Raw genomic sequence first — 15,411 nt, forward strand, 5'->3', positions numbered from 1 at the left:
TGGATTTTTTGGAAAATAGGTAAATAATGTAGGAAAATACCGGGACATCACTTTATTTTTACTTGCATTTTTATTGTACCTGCGTTTCTGAATATACTTGACTCTCACCCCTTTCACTAATGTCCTTGCTCCCGTCAGTCACTCAAACTTACGGCCGCTGTTGCATTCGAAGTCTACTAGCAGGGTAAAGAATATAGTGTGTTTCAGAAATATGGTTGCGTTTTCTATAGAAGAAAGAGCCTATATTATTGAAGCTTATTTCCAGGGGCAGGTATTTATGAAGATTAATTTTAACATTTGTGGTTTTTAATATTGGTGTCGGCGGAGATTGATTTGTACTCTTGGCGGATATTAATGGAAATTTTGAAAAATACAATTATTTCCCAATTGGATTATTAACTAAGTATGAATATTACTTTCCAAATAATTAACATTGAAGTTTCGTTGGATTCTGGTAAAGGTGCGGTATGGCCAATAGACAATATTTGTTCATTAAAAACGAAAAAAAAAAAAAACTGCAGCCCTCAAATTAACACCTTCAAATTATTAGTGAAATGTTGAATTCTCCCTCTTTTGAGTTCACTAATGTAATCAGAACACCTGGAATACCATGTAATTTAGCGTACTTGAATTTATAACAAATTCAAATGAAAAAAAAAGTCCGAAAAAAGAATTCAGAATATGAAATTCTCTATAAAACGACGCAATAGTAATAATTCGCGAATGTGTTCATATTTCGCTGTTAGAACTGTATTTCACGATTTGTCGCGATTGTATTATCCGCATATTATTAATAAGAATCACTTGATTCGTAAAGATTAGTAAACATCTATTGTATATCTATTAAGTCGTGATTTTCGCGATCTCCATAAACACTTGCCCCTGCTTATTTCGCACAGGTACGGTGTGCAGCATGACTGAATAACTTTACCTGTGTGGACTGAGCGGAATTGAAGATTAGAGTTACCGAAAGTACGGTAATATGCTGAATAAAGTACCTATTATATAATGAGTACAACCGCCTAAAGAGTTGAGTTTGTGAAACAAAAAAACTGTTACTAGATCTACTCTACTGTATTTTTATAAAATATCGCAAAAGTAATAAACAAAAAAAGTCGTAATATCGTATTTCCCTGGATACACTGCTTTTCTCTCCTCCTATAGCTAGTATAATGATTTGTTTATATTATATTGCACTAGTAACACCAAACTCCTGTAATGGAAGGGGGTAACAGTGTTTCCGAGTATAGCCAGGTTAATGTAAAAATGTTGGTAAAAATAAAGTGATGTCCCTGTAGATATTTCACTGAAAACTACTATTTTCCTGAAAAACTTTGGGTTCCAAGCTTCAAAATGAGGGGTCATTTATTAAAATTCGTTCAGCCGTTTTCCCGTAATTTCCATTACTATTTCAAATTACATATATATATATATATATATATTTAACATAAAATAATAGCTGTACATCGAATTGGTTTTAGAATGTTCGATGATGCTGCAGAAAATATGTTTTATTCATTCTCTGACGTTAGTTATATCATTAGAAATCAGCACTTGGTCGATGAGATGTACTTCAGTACTTTGAAGATTGATTACGAACTCTGGTTGTCTCTGATTTTTAATTGTGGGGGGTTAGGTAGCCGGTTTGCTGAACAGACATGCAATGCAAGGGAAGCAGGCTGTCATTTGGTTCTGTGAGTTATTATACAAGACCCAGCTGTCATAATGCTACAGTGGTTCAGATCTAGATAGTGGCTATTACTCCTTTTAGATATACCACTGCAAACAACGCTTCGTACCATGCAGATAAGGTCAGGCAATAGTCTAATTATTCAGGAGGCTCTGGACATAAACCGCAAGGGAATGAGAAAGGGGAGGATCCGGCTGGAAACATCTTGTTACGTCCACCGACTCAGGTTTTAATTTATCCACCAATAAGGATTATTTTTATTTCTCTTATCACCGCAGCCCTGTCTGGTTATGGACGTGCGGTGTTAATTTAACACATAACAAGGTCTTGAGCTGCTGTTAACCAGGAGTTGAACAACAAATATTCGGAAACATAATTAACTGATGATAATGAATGAAGTGACTTTATTTGCAGCTATGAAAGACGACTTAGCAAACTTCTACTGTGCTCCAACCACGAGAAAGTCTCTGCCGGATGAGACGAAGGAGGGTAATGCTGTGAATGAATGTTGATGTCGTAAGATGTCATAAAATCACACACGTGGGTACTCTTATCTCTATAGGGTAGCTCTCACAGCACAAACCATAACATTGATACAGACATATTGATACTACCCTAGTTACAAAATAAATTAGATCACAGTTAATCTCCTGGTCTTTTAATCTCTTCATACAGGAAATAACAGGAGAGCGCATGGTTTTTAAACTGGCGTTATAACGGTAATATTATTTATCTACTTCGTTCCAATAGATGAAGCAATAGTAAGCACATTTCTTTCACGGTTGATCTCCTGGTTGGAGAACAGTAAGACAGACGAAAGGCTAGAGAGGCTACAAAACAGTAGCTTGCCCATTTCATATTCAAACCACGGAGTTAATACTAATAATTTCTATATTTTATTTGAATAAGACGTATGCCTAGTCACGAACACAAGACTCACTATCAGAACATGCAGGCCTACATTTTTTACGTTAACAGGAGTATCTACTTCATTATGCAAAGAATACATAAATTAGGAAATATCTTAGATATTTAATCAAATTCCAAACTTCGGTAATTTTAGGAAAATGAAATTATTAAAGGACTGTCTAATATCTTGATAAAACAGAGTTTTTTTTTTAATTTATTGAGTATGCCCCAACGAGTATAACTCATATGTAGGGGCTATACAAGAACACATACATATGTTATATAATGTAATTGAAAACGTCATGAAACTACAGTCTGTGAAAACAAACAATAACACAAGAATTTATTAAGGAAAGAAAGCAAAATAAGAACAAATAATAAGATGACATAAAGTTTTGGGCACAAAGAAGAAAACGTTTGAAATCATGAAATAAATAAATCAACTGAGAATTAAAATAAATAATCTTCCCAATAACGTATTTTTAAACAGTTCTTAAATACCGGCAATTCGGTAAAGTACTACATTCTAAAGGATGTTGGTTAAAAGTTGTTGTTAAAAATAGTTAAGTCCTTTCGTTCCATAAGTTACTGAGATATGCTGAGAAAAAAATACGTCTTTTTGTCTTCTTAAATAAGTATGTAAATCTTTATTAAAGTGAAATATAATTTTACTATGTATTAAATTGTTAATAACTTTGTACATGAAAATGGCATCACCTAATTTGATAATTTATTCAACTGGTACAACGAATGAAAATTGATATAGATATTCAACTGGAGTCAAATAATGAAAACCCAATAGAAATTATTACGTCCTGTAATCTACTCATCATTCAATCTAGGATCTAATTATCTTCTATAAGACGACGAATAATATGTTATACATCTTGATTACATACCTTTTAACAATAAATCACTTTGGAATATGTATTACATGTCTTTCTCGTGTTAAATTTTACCGTACCTGGTTACATGTTTCGACCTGCTATTGGCAATCTTCAGAACTGGTTGTTATTGGTCTTGGCGCCTTTTATTTTGTTACCTGTGTATTTGTGTAGTGTAATGTGGAGTCAAAGAGTGTGTGTGTTCTGAAATTGAATTGTGTGTTGAGAATTTCATTTGGATGCGTTTTTGTGTCTCTTTATATTTAGTATTGTTCTATTGTGTTGAGTTTCTGGCTTTTTGGTTGGATGTGTAGAATTTCCATGTCTGTATTGATGTCTCTGTAGGTGTGGTTAGCATCTATGATGTGTGCTGCATATGTGGAGGTGTTTTGTAATTATGTTATGGCTGTGATATGTTCTTTTCTTTGTAACGTGTTTGAAATGATCTGCCTGTCTGTCCTATGTAGAAGTTGTTGCAGGTGTTACATTTGAGTTTGTATACATCCGTGTGGTTGTATTTGTTTCTTTGTGCTGTTTGTGTGTTGAGATGTTTTTGTAGAGTATTATTTGTTCTGTATGAGATGTTGTAATTTAATTTCTTGAATGAGGTTGCAATTTTGTGTGTGTTTGTGTTTTCGTATGTTAATGTGATTTTTTTTGTGTTCTTATGTTTGTGTTGTATTCTTATTTTTTTCGTAATTGTGTTTTTTCTTTCTTGTTATGTTGTCTATTATGTTGGGATTGTATCCGTTTTCTTGTGCTATGTATTTGACTGTGTTTAGTTCTTCGTTGTAATCTTGTTGATTCATTGGTATGTTGAGTAGTCTGTGTACCATTGTTCGGAATGCAGCTTGTTTGTGTTGTGTGGGGTGGTTGGATGTGTTGTGTATGTGTGTTGTTGTTGTTGTTGTTGTGGGTTTTCTGTATACTTTGAATGTGTGTTTGTTGTCGACTTTTGTTATCGTGATGTCTAGAAAATTTATGGAATTTTTGTTTTCAATTTCTAATGTGTAGTGTAGCTTTGGGTGTATTTTGTTTATGTGTTGATGCAGATTTAGGATCTGTCTTTTGTTTCCTTTGTATAGTATTAGTATGTTATGTACGTATCTGTGCTAATATTCCGAAATAATAATGTTGTCATGATATTTTTTTTTGAGACCGAAGGTCGAGAAAAAATATCTTATGACAACATACACGAGTTTACAAGCTCAATTAAATTATCGCAGAGAAAATATCAAGCACGAATTGTATTCAGTGAGATAATTCTTATGCGACAAAGATGCCATTCTGATTGGAATTTTTGTAATATAATCATGATGTTCGTGTTCATGGAGTGACTTACCTCTTTTATCTTTGCAAAAAACACAAATTTTATTACCTTTATTTCAAAAAGAACAACGCAGATATATGAAAATTATTTAAAAACAAGCTGAACATTTCAGGTTACAGTAACATAATGAACTACTATTAATCAAAAGCAGAATGCATGTTTTCTCTATCGTAATTGAATGAACAGGAGATGGTAGGAATAAAACAAATGAATTATAGAAGACAATTTAAACAATATGAGGTTATACACATATGCTTGAGTATAGGTTTTTAACATTAAATGTAAGGTTATAGGCCTAATAGAGGAGTTCGCCGGAAAAAGGGCGTATACGTCAATATGACGAATTGAGATACATGCAATCTAAGATTTTAAAACGCAACTAAATAAAATGTTATAAACGCACGCAGCCAACAGCCAATTATTGGTTATAGGTCTATCCGCCTTTCTTCCGGCAAAGCCCTCAATTATTGTTATTAACTCTTTTTCTATCAAATATTATTTGTAAATAGAGGCTTACTATCGGAGCGGAGATGGTGGTAAAAAAGTGAACATAGGATAAACAAATGCACGTAAGAGAAAAAATTATTGGTTATCAGTGCTATGTACTATCAGTATAAATAAAGTAAAGAGAAGTAAAGAGATAGATTTGGAAGTAAATCCCGAAAAGACAAAGTATATGATTATGTCTCGTGACGAGAATATTGTACGAAATGGAAATATAAAAATTGGAAATTTATTTTTTGAAGAGGTGGAGAAATTCAAATATCTGGGAGCAACGGTAACAAATATGAATGATACTCGGGAGGAAATTAAACGCAGAATAAATATGGGAAATGCCTGTTATTATTCTGTTGAGAAACTTTTATCATCCAGTCTGCTGTCGAAAAATCTGAAAGTTAGAATTTATAAAACAGTTATATTACCCGTTCTTCTTTATGGTTGTGAAACTTGGACTCTCACTTTGAGAGAGGAACATAGGTAAAGGGTGTTTGAGTATAAAGTGCTTAGAAAAATATTTGGGGCTAAGAGGGATGAAGTTACAGGAGAATGGAGAAAGTTACACAACACAGAACTGCACGCATTGTATTCTTCACCTGACATAATCAAGAACATTAAATCCAGACGTTTGAGATGGGCAGGGCATATAGCACGTATGGGCGAATCCAGAAATGCATATAGAGTGTTAGTTGGGAGGCCGAAGGGAAAAAGACCTTTAGGGAGGCCGACACGTAGATGGGAAGATAATATTAAAATGGATTTGAGGGAGGTGAGATATGAAGGTAGAGACAGGATTAATCTTGCTCAGGATAGGGACCAATGGCGGGCTTATGTGAGGGTGGCAATGAACCTCCGGGTTCCTTAAAAGCCAGTAAGTAAGTACTATCAGTATAATGAGATTCTCATAGGTCAATCGAGTGTCAATGAGCTGGTTGGTTGGCTGTATGGCGATGCTTGACATTATCTGTATAATTAATTACCTATCTATGTACATTTTTTATAAATTGTAATGTATAATTTGGGATCTCCTGATTTTTACATGTCGCTGAACGACAGATCTACTAAAATAAATGCTCGTTCCCCTTTCAAATTTGTTTGTTGCTGTGTTCCGGTATCTGGTGTTGGGGATTTCCGCTTAGTGTCTCTCTGCAGCCACACTCGACTGGAATTCCAAGATAGAGTGTTTACACGGGCTATCTTGATTTCGGTTTTTGCGGTCTTCCGTTCTCACTTTGAGTTGGTCTTTTAAATACATCCGTACGAACTCCGCTCTAATCGCGCCATCTATCACTGGAGCCATTTACTCACCACTGAGTAACATTTAAACAGTCAATAGATTGAGGCAACAACCTAGGGTTTTTACTCAGAACTCAAACGTTTTCTAACCAAGCGTAAAATAGAAACAGACGGGATGTAAAGAGGAGAAAAAATGTTGTCATAAATAGAGTTACCTCGTTGTGCGAAGACAGTGATATATCTAAGAATGCAGCACTGGTTTTCTTTTGTTTAAAGCTGGAAGTTTCTCTATTATTATCATGACATTATTAATGCAGAAATATTTGGTACTGTTAATTATTATCACCATTAATCACCTTCAAAGTATGTATGTATGCATGTATGTATGTATGTATGTATGTATGTATGTATGTATGTATGTATTTTTTATTTTATTGTGTTATGAAATGGAGGTGATAATGCCGGTGAAATGAGTCCGGGGTCCAGCACCGAAAGTTACCCAGCATCTGCTCGTATTGGATTGAGGGAAAACCCCGGAAAAAACCTCAACCAGGTAACTTGCCCCAACCGGTATTCGAACCCGGGCCACCTGGTTTCGCGGCCAGACGCGCTGACGGTTACTCCACAGGTGTGGACTGTATGTATGCATGTATGTACTTTTTTATTTTATTGTGTTATTTTACGACGCTGTATCAACATCTAGGTTATTTAGCGTCTGAATGAAATGGAGGTGATAATGCCGGTGAAATGAGTCCGGGGTCCAGCACCGAAAGTTACCCAGCATTTGCTCGTATTGGATTGATTGAAAACCCCGGAAAAAACCTCAACCAGGTAACTTGCCCCAACCGGTATTCGAACCCGGGCCACCTGGTTTCGCGGCCAGACGCGCTGACCGTTACTCCACAGGTGTGGATAGTATGTATGCATGTATGTACTTTTTTATTTTATTGGGTTATTTTACGACGCTGTATCAACATCTAGGTTATTTAGCGTCTGAATGAAATGAGGTGATAATGCCGGTGAAATGAGTCCGGGGTCCAGCACCGAAAGTTACCCAGCATTTGCTCATATTGGGTTGAGGGAAAACCCCGGATAAAACCTCAACCAGGTAACTTGCCCCGACCGGGATTCGAACCCGGGCCACCTGGTTTCGCGCGGCCAGACGCGCTGACCGTTACTCCACAGGTGTGGACTGTATGTATGTATGTATGTATGTATGTATGTATGTATGTATGTATGTATGTATGTATGTATGTGTGTTTACACTGCAAGAGGACAAACACCCGATTTCAGTGGTAACTTAATTACACACAATACAATTAATTACACAAGACAAATAATGCATAATAATATATTTAGAATAATACATAAAATAACCTATTTAATAAGTGAACTTAATTTTATATTGCAACCCACATATGTATAGGCCCTACACAAGTTACACATTGATACTGATAAAAACCTTTCACTTCACTCTCATGTCACTCGCTACACTGGCACTATGACACACTTCACTGACACTTTAGAATACATTTCACTGACACTATAGAACACACTATAAATTATCACTGATGGAATCTATTCACTGCCATTATAAACCATAACTTCACTCAATCACCACGCGTCACTGATACACCAGTTCTTTCTTATGTCAGATGTTACTGTGAGATTAATTGTATTGGGCCTACATTGGAACCTAATGCCAAGCTATGCTTAGCAGGACCCACAAATTTCAGATACAATAAATTCAATAATATTAAAAAAATTGTAGTCCATAAAAGATCGATATAGACCGTCAATTACGGTCACATTTGATATATCAGTAATGGCAGTTATTACACCTTTAATCATACTTATAAATAGAACTACATTATACTGAACATTTGTAGTCTAAAAGCCTCTTACAAGCTAATTTAAAATAAGTTACAATTCAAACCAAGGAAGTAAACTCGTCAGGCTAAGTAAATATATGTTACCTTAAATAATGTAATGTCTCTTTTTTTAATTTTCACTTTATACACAACTTAATTTATTTTTAAGTCTCCTTAAGGAAGGACAGCCCTCAGAGACAGCTGCATTTAGGTCATTCTGATCATAGTTCTATTTAAAAATGAGACTTTACCTACATCCGTTTTCTGTTTCCTACATTTGATTTTAAACTCATGATTGTTCCTACCATAGTACGTTGGCTTCTCTAACCGAGCCGTTGTGTCTACCCATGCTTTCTGACCTAGATGTGCTCTATACAATGATGTTATTCTAGTTTTTCTACGTCAGTTTTCCAATGTTTCCCATTTAAGTTCTTTCATCGTATCATTCTCCTCTCCTCTTTCATCTTTAACAAATTTAGCTGCCATATACTGGATTCTTTCTAAGGAATTTATCTGATACATTCTATAGGACTAACAACTTGTAGTTCCGTATTCTATTAATGGTCGCACTAACGTTAGATATGCTATTTCCCTCGATTTGGGGCTAGCCTTTTTCAAGATTCTCATAATAAAGTGAAGTACCTTCCATGCGTTCGCTCGTTAAGCCTTCATTTTTCTGAGATTTATTAAACTGGATCTATACATTCACAAGTACTGTCGGTGACTCAGGAGAAGATGAGAGCGGACTGAGGAGGAAGGGATGTGAACAGATAACATACGACAACACGTGAAATATTTGTACTGCAGTAAGCGGAAAGATTAGGTCTCCTTCTGTTCAACTAAGCTTTAATTTCCATACGCATTGTTACTCATGTTTCCTGCACGAGTAATATAACCTGGCTACTGGGATGCTTATCTGAGCGATGTTTATAATAATCAACAGCGATTGTCAAGAAGGTCACATTCTTTCCGCTCGTCTTCTACTGAGGAACGGACAGTAGTTTGACTTAAATATCATGCGGTCAGCAACCAAGCTTCTTACAAGCAAAACATTACAGATTTAAGGCAATACAATATATTTATTACCTGTACAAGAGAGAAAAATTTGAACTCCTTTCTGGGAATCGGACTTCGATGTATAGCTAGCGGCTCAATCTCTTAAGCCGAAACGATATACTAATTAGTTCGTGTTATACGAAATTATTTATATTACATTTGTCCGGTCTTATACATTAATTAATTCATCCAACATTTATTGCTGATGTAAGTCCGTTATATTATATTGCGATCCAAGTGTGTTAAGTGCACTAAAAGAGAATCTAGGAAATAGTTTGGAAAAGGATACTAAGACGAGAATTTTTTATAGTTCCCAAGACTTTTTAAGCACTCAATACATGTGTTTTGTTTAGTAAACTATCCTAAGACATGTCTGAACCTCACAAGTGATACTTATAAGGCTACTAGGCCAGGAGATAATGGGGTAGAGTGGTAAGTTTTTTCCCCCCTCTATTGCATACATCGTGTATCGCACAGTACTTTTTGGACGATCATCATTTAAATAAATATGTCGCAGTACCAAAATTCCTTCGTCTTATAAATATTTCTATGCCTGAAAAAGTGCAATACATAATTCCCAGTTTAAAAATATAGATAAAGTTACGCATGTGAAAACTGCCGTGTTTGTTCCAATAAATGTTTCTCAGTTCGAAAATTATTCGTTACATATGTATGTATCACTTAATTAAGTGTTCTTCAAATTAAACATTTAAAATTTGCTTCAAGGACTATGTAAGCGGAAACAGTTCTGTGCAAAATAATACTTTTTTCTATGAGGAAATAATGAAATATTTAGTTATAATTAAAATGAAATTAGTGTAAAGAAAGCTATTACGCTTGAAATACAGAATGTATTGTCATTTTCTAAAGTGCGGTATGGTAACGAAAACGGATTTTCCTAAGTAGAAATATATTCTTATGATGAGCAAATAGGTGCACTTTTTTTGACCATATAAGCACAGTCTAGTCTAGTATATACAGTCACGAAACTTGAGTTGTTGAGGGTACTAGGAACAATAAACTGTCCCAGTACTATTTCGCATTGTCTGTAATGAGGCGATAGTGGCGATCCTAGTGATTAGCAACTATCTATGGATGCATATTTACTACGTATTGAGCTTCGTGACTGTATATACTAGACTGTGATATAAGCATTAATTATATGAAAAGGAGCTTCAGGTTTCTCCATTTAGATAATAATCAGTAATATAAAGGACATTTCGGACTGAAAATTTTACGAATGAGGAAGAAAATACTTTTCGTAAAATATTACAAGATACGAGTAATCTAAAAGGAGAAGTGAAGAGTGGACATAAAAGGCTGTAATTTCCAGTATGTTTAAAAATTGGATTTTCCAAAAAAAAAAAAATAATAATAATAATAATCTATGTCCCTAGCTCAATTCACTGGAAAAAATGGATCCCATAGTAATTTTATTTTGGCTCTAGCTTTTGCTATAAATGTGCAAAATGTTTGATATTACATTAATAATAATCCGTGGTGCTACAGCCCGTAAAGAGCCTAGACCGATCAGCCGGCTGCTGGCCTCACGCGCACATGCCGAAACAGAGGTGGACGATCATCCAACCAGAATGGCGGTATCGTGTGGTTAGCACGATTATCCCCCCAGCCGTTATAGCTGGCATTCGCAACTGGATTTCGCTACCTATCGTAGCTCTCAAAGTGCAACACGATGCTGGGTGGACACCGGTCCCATACCATGGCCGAAATTCATGAGAAAATTTCTTCCCCCATGAGGACTCGAACCAGCGCGCATTCCGTAACGCGAGTCCTAGGCAGCATGCCTTTGACCATGACGCCACGGCGCGGGACTTATATTACATTATTAGTTGCAAAAGAAAGCTCTGTTTTCTACGGTTAATCTTTTTGGCAATTACAGACTTTTTATGTCAGGCTTCAAATCTTAATTGAAATGTGACAAAATGTTTATTTGCACGATAATGATCTTTCTCGTCGTTACAGCTAATTGGCGATCACGATTGAAAGTTGATTTTACTGAATTCAGAGTTGCAAACCTAGATAAGTATGTTGAAATATTAAAAATAACTGCTCTAGAGTTATAATAAAAACCACTGCCTTCTATATACAGGGTGTTTAAAAATACGGGGCATAATTTCAGGTATGTATTTACCACATGTAGACAATGAAAATAGCTCATTACAACATGTGTCCGGAAATGCTTCATTTCCGAGTTCTGGCCTTCACGACATTGAAATTCACCGGAACGTTACATTATATTACTGAGAACTTTAACAAATGTATAACATATTTTAGAACAGAATGAATGACATCTTTCTATACCATATTTTGGAACAGAAGGAGTAAAAATTATTCCTATTGAAAACGAAATATTATGAGTAGTTGAATAATGTTTACTCCTTCACATTGAAGTTGATGGTGAAGTTTGTACGTTGGCCAGACTGCTAACCTGCAGTCAGCTGTTCATAGTTTAATGTACGTACTATATAATATTAAGTTTTAAAAAAATATGATTTCCGAAATATACTGTCCGTGAATGCTGTACAATACACGTTTGTCAAGTGCATTACAAAATCTCGGGAACTGAGAAACTCGTTGTGCTTCATTTTCAACCTTTCCCTCTGTTTTATAAAGAGCACTTCCGAACTTCGTAATATACTATTATTACTTACTAGTAAATGTGTATATAGGTCAGTTTCTGTCAGATGCGTTTCCAATTCACTGTGGGCTAAACCAAGGAGATACACTAACACCTTTCGTTTTAAATTTGTTCTAGAGTATGCCATTAGGAAAGTCCAGGTTAATAGAGAGAGTTTGGAATTGAACGGGTTACATCAGATTCTTGTCTATGCGGATGACGTGAATATCTTAGGAGAAAATCCACAAACGATTCGGGAAAAGACGGGAATTTTACTTGAAGCAAGTAAAGAGATAGGTTTGGAAGTAAATGACGAAAAGACAAAGTATATCATTATGTCTCGTGACGAGAATATTGTACAAAATGGAAATATAAAAATTGTAAATTTATCTTTTGAAAAGGTGGAAAAATTCAAATTCCTGGGAGCAACAGTAACAAATATAAATGATATTATGAGGAAATTAAACACAAAATAAATATGGTAAATGCCTGTTATTATTCGGCTGAGAATCTTTTATCATCCAGTCTGCTGTCAAAAAATCTGAAAGTTAGAAGTTATAAAACAGTTATATTACCGGTTGTTGTATATGGTTGTGAAACTTGGACTCTCACTTTGAGAGAGAATCATAGGTTAAGGGTGTTTGAGAATAAGGTGCTTAGGAAAATATTTTGGGGCTAATAGGGGTGAAGTTACAGGAGAATGGAGAAAGTCACACAACACAGAACTGCACGCATTGTATTCTTAACCTGACATAATTAGGAACATTAAATCCAGACGTTTGAAATGGGCAGGACATGTAGCACGTATGGGCGAATCCAGAAATGCATATAGAGTGTTAGTTGGCAGGTCGGAGGGAAAAAGACTTTTGGGGAGGCCGAGACGTAAATGGGAGGATAATATTAAAATGGATTTGAGGGAGGTGGGGTATGATGATAGAGACTGGATTGGTTTTGCTCAGAATAGGAACAGATGGCGGGCTTATGTGAGGGCGGCAATGAACCTCCGGGTTCCTTAAAAGCCAGTTAGTAAGTAAGTAAGTAAGTAAATGCGTGTTGAATTACAAATTTCTTTGTTGAAGGTCACATTACCTCCATTTATTTCACGTAACAAGTACGGGAGAATCCTATATTCTCTCTAGTTTAGTAAAGTAGAAGTAAGTCCTAATTTTGAAGCAAACTAATGTTTTATGAGTTTCGATGTAACAATAAAAAGAACCTCCTGAGCAAAGTATCTGCTCTTTATTCTTGTACCCAGTGACGCCGAGTCATGCGATCCCAGGTTGTAATCTACAGAAGAAGCGCAAGTCCATGCTCCGTGTATCCTCAAATTCTTTTGTGTAGTGCAATACAAAAATGATAAAGTAATTTATTATCCAGTATTTCCATTTTAACTACCGCCCTCGTGATAATGTCTTACCATTTGACCTTCTTCCAAATTATTCGCTAAAATATTCAGCTCGGAGTCATAAAAGTAGGGGCGCAGTTTTATGGGAGTGGAAGTTGATATTTCAGTGGAATAAAATATTTTAAGCACAGCCAAACTGAAAAGAACAGGAAGGACTAAATAATGAGAAACTTTGTAATTTGTGTTGTTATATGCTACGGATGTAAAGAAGAGCGGAATGGCTCGGTTAGATAGAGTGAAATATGATCTGAGCGAATCGAGGCGAGGAGGATGCAAATTGCTTGTGAGAGGATGTGGTTGCTGTTGAAAACCTTCAGGGATATAACTGTTTCTGTTTCTGTGTTTATTATATTTAATTAATTATGGGTGCAAGCAGCATCTTCAGAAACCTGTTCTATGGAACTTGATCCATTACAAATCTCTCAGAAACTGTTTCGTATTAAAGTTTGTAATTTTCATTGAGAGATCGACAGTTGATCTTATATTCCTTCTAATATTTACTTCGTTATTACTTCTAATTCAGGTGATATCATGGCAGACACTACTGGCACACCTACTACAACTACTGATTTTATCACTACCAACAATAATTCCACATCTACAATACTACTTTTATCACTACCAACACTATTGCCACACCTACTGAACTACTGATTTTATCACTACCAACAATACTGCCACATCTACAACTACTACTTTGATCACTACCAACACTACTGCCATACCTACTATAACTACTAATTTGATCACTACCAACACTACTGCCACACCTACTACAACTTCTACTTTGATCACTACTAAATCTACCGCCACACCTACTACTTTTATCAGTACTAACTCTACTGCCATGCCTACTACAACTACTACTTTTATCACTACTAACACTACTGCCACACCTACTACAACTACTACTTTATGACTACCAGCACTACTGCCACACCTACTACAACTGCTACTTTATGACTACCAGCACTACTGTCGCACCTACTATAATTACTATTTTATCACTAACAATACTGCCGCCAGTCCTACTACAACTACTACTTTATGATTACCAGCACTACCGCCACACCTACTACAACTACTACTTCATGACTACCAACATTACTGCCACACCTACTACAACTACCACTTTTATCACTACTAACTCTACCGCCACACCTACTACAACTACCACTTTTATCACCACCAACAATACTGCCACACCTACTACAACTACTAACACTACCGCCACACCTACTACAACTACCACTATTATCACTACTAACTCTACCGCCACACCTACTACCCAACTACTACCTTTATCACTACCAACACTACTGTCACACCTACTACAACTTCTATTTTTATCACTACTAACACTACTGCCACACCTACTACAACTACTACTTTTATCACTACCAACACTACTTCCACACCTACTACAACTACTACTTTATCACTACGAGCATTACTGTCACACCTACTATCATTACTATTTTTATCACTACCAATACTACTGCCACACCTACTACAAGTACTTCTTTTATCACTACCAACACTACTTCCACACCTACTACAACTACTACTTTATCACTACCAGCATTACTGTCACACCTACTATAATTACTATTGTTATCACTACCAACACTACTGCCACACCTACTACAACTTCTACTTTTATCACTACTAACACTACTGCCACACCTACTACAACTACTACTTTTATCACTACCAACACTACTTCCACACCTACTACAACTACTATTTTATCACTACCAGCATTACTGTCACACCTACTATCATTACTATTTTTATCACTACCAATACTACTGCCACACCTACTACAAGTACTTCTTTTATCACTACCAACACTACTTCCATACCTACTAAACTACTACTTTATCACTACCAG

The sequence above is a fragment of the Periplaneta americana genome, chromosome 13 (genome assembly GCF_040183065.1).
Source record: "Periplaneta americana isolate PAMFEO1 chromosome 13, P.americana_PAMFEO1_priV1, whole genome shotgun sequence".
Lineage (NCBI taxonomy): Eukaryota > Metazoa > Arthropoda > Insecta > Blattodea > Blattidae > Periplaneta > Periplaneta americana.